At 35.7% G+C, this 6,000-nt stretch overlaps 1 protein-coding gene across 1 annotated transcript in view; it reads left to right on the top strand.

The window, feature by feature from the left end:
• Positions 1–369: 369 nt before the first annotated feature.
• Positions 370–6,000, top strand: part of FHDC1 (FH2 domain containing 1) — a 51,994-nt gene continuing 46,363 nt past the window's right edge. Inside the window, exon 1 of the mRNA XM_058280952.1 lies at positions 370–4,153. The gene's annotated coding sequence lies outside the window, so the exon portion shown is untranslated. The remainder of the gene's footprint in view (positions 4,154–6,000) is intronic.

Raw genomic sequence — 6,000 nt, 5'->3', positions numbered from 1 at the left:
AAGAAAAGATGCGCGTGTACCTTTTGTAGTGACTAGAACACTTAGACTTGTACCTTGAGATAAGATTTTTAAAAATTCCTTAGACTATGGGTGATGCTGATAGTTAATACATGTTGCTGCTTGATGACATGTAGGCTACGTTTTCCTGCTTATTGGCATGTAGGCCACGTGTTCCTGCTTATTGTCACATACACTGGGGCATATAGAGAACCCCTTATAAACAATAAAGTTGTCTGAGGAGTCATTACTCGCAGATGCCCTGATCCCAGCTCTCTCGTTCTTTCTCTTTGTTTCCTTCTCCCTTTTCTCTTTCTTTCATTCCCGATACCCTTCGGGTCCAAATCTCCAACATCTGGCGCCCAACGCCAGATGTAACGAAGAAGTAAGTCTTCCAAATCAGTATCGGGAACTGCAGAAAAGACCTCGTCGAGGGTCATGTGACGTCCAAAGCAGTGTGACTCGAGTCTTCTTTTAAGTAAGTAACATTTTCCACGAAGTCATCAGGGTAATGGGTAATCAAATGGGACGTGTGGAAGCATATTCGCATTAGTAACTTTACTGAAAGTTAATGGGGTGCCTGTAAAAAGCTATAAATTACTAGAATTGCTTGCTTTAATACAAAAGCATTGTTGCTGGCTTCAGCCTCAGGGGCATAATGTTTTAAATTTGAAACAGTGTAGATGTGTAATGAAAGCTTTATGAAGAGCATATCAAAAAAGGGGATTCATTCCATTATCAGTATGGGCATTATGACACCAGATAGTGGCAGCTTTAGATCCTTTACAGTCTGAAGAAGGAGAGAAAGATGAAATTACTATATTTCCTAAGCCCATAAGTAAATTTGAAATGAAAGAAAGTAAATTGGAACAAGAACAGGAGCTTGAGGGGAATGGGGAGCCGTCAGGTTTTTTCCCTCATCATGATATTAACCCTTTCATCAACAAAAGCTCAGTGAAGTGTCCTAATGAAATACCTTCTGTGTATCCAGCACAACCCTCTGCACCTACTGAATTGCCTTCTGTTCTGTTTTGTTTCCATGCTAATTTTGATTGGGCCTATTTAACTAAAATCATAAAATTAGTACAAAATTTTTATCAAGGTATTAAAAGGAATTTTCAGTTTTAAATCAATAGTTTACTCCTGAACTTCAAGTCTCAGTATAGTCTTATAGAGTAGTAATCCAAACATGTGTGTTAATGGTCTGTCTAAACTGCTAAATAAGAGCTTAGCTACATTTATGCTGCTCAAGTTACCTTAACTGATTGCTGATAACTAATAAAAATGTTTCCAAGCACAAGCTTGCATGTTACAGGCAATGGATTCCAGAAGAAATTTTAAAAAGTACAATCTAAGATGTGATATAACAGAGAACTTAAAAGCAGCTATACCAAGAAAGTAAGAATTATGAGTCAATTGTAAACTGTATGTTTCTGTTAATGTGTTGTAATTGTTTTGTGTTTGTCTGTTCAATGTCAATGTATATTATGATACCTCCGGATGGTAACATAAATTAATAAGTAAAAATTTTTAAAAGAGCTCTATTCAAATGGCCAAATTAAATAAGTGCTTATATTAATACATAAGTTTAAATGTTAATAAGATATCTACAATGATAAAAATTGTAAGTCTTGATTAACAAAATTACTATAAGTCTTTTCATAAAAAGTTGTTCTTGCCTAGATTGAAATAAATAGTTTATTTTTCTTCACAGGATAAAATGAAGGATGTAAAACTTAAATGAATATTAAAGAAGGTTAAAAGTTTGTGAGAATGCTGACTGAAATTTAATAAGTTTTTTCAAAAAAGTGTGTTTTGTCCTAAAATAGGACGGCTAATTTTCATAAACTCTTGGAACTTAAATGCATGTAGCAAGTTGTAGAAGGTATTGTGGTAACTTTAAGTAAGGGAATGTTTTCTCTGAAGGTAAAATTTGTCTTAAAATTATAAATAATTATAAGAAGTTTAATGAAGCATTGTTTAAATTATGGTATCTACATGGCTAATTACAAAAAGTCATTATTAAACAAAACCTGACTTAATAGTACTAATAATAAAAGGTAATTTTATAACAGGAAAACTTGTTGGCAGCCAGCCTCCCCTGCCAACTTGCTTCTAAAAGACTGTTTCTGGTATTGCATGTTACTGAGTATTTAAAGTGAAGAAAAGTTCATTATTTTAACAAGTTTGTTTAGTGTTGATGGCAATTACATGTTATAAGAAGTTTGCCTGGTAACTTAGTATATAGGATATATGGAATGTGTTTTTATTGTTAAGGAAACAGGAGATGATTTCGTCCTAAGATAAAATGATTCATTATTGGGAAAGAGTAGAGTGTGGGACAAAACCTGAATGAATACTGAAAGTGTACTAGGTTCGTGGAAAAGAAATTTTTATGATTTAAGTGGAGTAAGATTTGATGGGTCTGTCTATAAAGTTTTAAAAGGTTTAGTATTAAGTAGTATACTAATGCAAAGATAAAAACTTTGCCCTTTTTCAGTCTCTCAAGTCATTAGTCTGTTTTAGTAAGTTTCCTGAATAATCAGTATACAAAGAAAGTCTGTTTTATCAAAACAGCTTCTTGTGCTTTAACCTCATCATTTCCTGTGTTTGAAGAAGAAAGGGTCTTATCTCTTTTAAAGGAAAATAATGTTCAAACCTGCTTTCTAAAAATCAAATCCTGAAAAGTAGCTTTTTATTTCAAACTAATTACAAGAGATTTGTTGTTTTACCTTGAAAGAAAATTTAAAGTCATAGTTGAGTTCATCTAATATAAGTAGAAGGTGTATAAAAGTGTTATAAAATTATCAAGATTTTTAACCCCCTGTTAAAGTTGTATGAGTAAAAGTTCAAATGAGTACTTAAGAGTGTATAAATTTACCAATATTTCAGCATAATTTTAAACAGAAGTATAATGTGGTTAATTATGGTTTTAATTATTATAAAAAGGTGTGTGTCATAGAAACCACCTCTTATCATAATTAAAATAATAACATTGTAGTATGCAGCAGTCTCATATATTGCTAGTTTGTTGCAAGAAGTTAATGTCCAGCTGTGTCGCTATCACTTTGTTTTAAAACGGGCTAAAACTTTCTTTAGTTTTTCCTTAGGCAAGTCAAGCCAGCCTGCATTCTCCTACCTGTAGAAAAGTCAACAATGGACTTTTGCAGTGCTTCCCCAAGGCTGTGTGCATAGCCCAACCATCTGTCCTGGCATGGTGATAATAATCAAGCTGCATAGAAAAAATCAGTGACTGAAACTCTACTGATGGCATTATGTTAACCAGTAATCCTTTTTTCAGAATGAAAAGAAACATCAGAGACACTATCTTATCTTAAGAGCCTGAACTAAGCAAACATTTAGGACAGGCTGCAAAGTCCCTGCTGCTCTATCAAATACCTAAATGTGGTTTGATTGGGTGGGATAAAACTATGCCCTCTGTTATAACTGATGGAATACAATGTTTTCTCATGTTAATAGAGTTTATAATAATGTTGAAGTGCTAAAAATCTTTCATCCCTCTTTTAGCTCAAATGTTAAAACCATTGTATGTATTAATTGGGAAAAGTCCTTCATAGAAGTAGGAAAACCTCCAGCAAGCTACTTTAATAATAATAAAAGGAAGGTAAATTGTGGACATTAACTTAGCCTATGAATTGGATGTAGCAAGCACCAATATTGGCTTTGGGTGGAGTTTGTGGCAAAGGCAAAATTCTAAACAAGTACCCCTTGGGTTTTAATCACAATTCTGAAAAGAGGCCAAAAGCAAAATATAAAAAAGTAATGTGTGCAGCATGGGAGGCCCTGCTAAAAGTGAAACACTTAACCCAATAGTGTCTGGTCACTCTAAAGACTGCCTTCCCTATCCAGGGGTAGATTGCAAATACTAAAAGCAAGACAGAAATGATGAACTATTGTAAATCACCCTCAAATTTAAAAAAACAAAAACATCTGGGATACCTGCTAGTAGTAACAGGTAACTGTCTGTCATATCCCTGCCCACCCCACTAACATCCCTTTTAGGACTGTTGATGCAGATGCCTTTGTAAAGATCCAGGGCCCTACCACTGAAGCCTGAGGAAAGGCAAAGTGACTCCACTGAAAAGGTGAACATTGATAAGCCATGGCCAGAAGAAGAAAAGGCATCTGGATACTGGTGAGAATGACACAGATTTGGCAGTCGTCTTCTGAAAGTCAGTTATTGCTACATAAAAAATTCTTAAAACAGACTAAATGCTTTATTGGACTGCTTTTTATAAGCATTTTGGGACTAATTGGAATCATTACAGCTGCTGCTACTGCTATGGTAGCTTTACATGAAAGTACAAACTCAACAATATGTGCATGATTGCCATAAAAATGCTAGTAATTTGTGCCATAGCCAAGAGCATATTGATGAACAGTTAAATTATCAGGTTAATAATTTAAAATTGACTGTTTTGCATATTGGAGATCAATTGTATACTTTAAATTTGTTAAGGGGATTGAGGTGTGGTTGAAATAAACGTAATTTCTGTATAACTCTGCTTGCATATAATGCATCCAATATGGAATGGAAGAAAATTAAGAATCATTTATTAGGCCATAAAAGTAATATCTCTCTGGAAATAATTGAATTACAAAGGAAAATATTAGAAATGTCTCAAAATCAAATTCATGTAGCCAATGATAAGGGTATTTTCTCGGATATGATTTCACATATTACGAAATTTAACCCAGTTAATCGGTGGAAATCACAGCATTTCCTGTCAGCTTTAGGAATAGGGCTAATCATCTTTGCTCATGATTCTCACCTGTGCTGGACAGTGCTTTCGAAGAAAATTGCAAAGCGTAACAGCCATGGGACATGCAAATAATCTGGTGCTAGCAAAAGCACTTCAATAATTTCCCCAAGTCAAAGAGCTTGGCCGGTAGTCAATGACAGGTAAGACTCTCAGAGGAGGGCAACCTAAGACAGGCATGGTCACTACGACTAAAACAAAAAGAGGAGATGTTGGAAACTGAGGCACAGTGGCCTCACAAGGAGAGACGTGCTGTCTCCATGCTAGTGCTGTCTCCATGGCTACGCTTGCAACCTAAGGGATGCGGTAATTAAGAGTTCCCTGCAAATGGGATGAAGCTGTTAAAGGCTGAAAGAAAAGATGAGCACATACCTTTTGTAGTGAATAGAACACTTAGACTTTGTACCTTGAGATAAGATTTTTTAAAATTCCTTAGACTATGGGTAATGCTGATAGTTAATATGTGTTGCTGCTTGATACATGTAGGCTACGTGTTCCTGCTTATTGGCATGTAGGCTACATATTCCTGCTTATTGTCACATACACTGGGGCATATAGAGAACCCCTTGTAAACAATAAAGTTGTCTGAGGAGTCATTACTTGCAGACGCCCTGATCCCAGCTCTCTCGTTCTTTCTCTTTGTTTCCTTCTCCCTTTTCTCTTTCTTTCATTCCCGATACCCTTCGGGTCCAAATCTCCAACACTGGTCTAACAGTATACAAGCAACATTTCCATTAGTAGTTAATAAAGTACCAAATAGGAGAGTCCTATGAGGAGGCTTCCAATACCATACATTTTCCCCTTCTAAATTCTCTGAGTTTTCTGTGGTGACACCAAAAGCTAGTTTATACATAAGAAGAATCCACACAGACACATATAAGGTCCCAGCTATTATGGCTTTGTTCTGACCAGTCAGAACCTGTTTCCTATACTAACCTGCCTCAATTCCCCCTCAGAGAGTTTACACCCTTATTCTTAAGGGGGAGCTGAAAGGTGATGGTCATTATTCTGTAGCTGCTGCCTGCAGGGGCAGTAGTACCCTGCCTTACAGGGTGTAAAACTCTCTGGCTATTCTATTGAGGTTGAGGGAAGATGGGTCTGGTACTGTGACTAGAACTGGATGAAATCCCTGCATGACTGATACCTTGTTCTGGAAGGTATTGATTCTGGAAGAAATAAACCTAAGTTAGAATTTTGAAGATAATGGTCCTACTAAAAGGAT

Source organism: Dasypus novemcinctus, chromosome 1 (genome assembly GCF_030445035.2).
Source record: "Dasypus novemcinctus isolate mDasNov1 chromosome 1, mDasNov1.1.hap2, whole genome shotgun sequence".
NCBI lineage: Eukaryota > Metazoa > Chordata > Mammalia > Cingulata > Dasypodidae > Dasypus > Dasypus novemcinctus.
The sequence above is the reverse complement of the archived record's forward strand: the minus strand, read 5'-3'. Positions and strand labels throughout refer to the sequence as shown.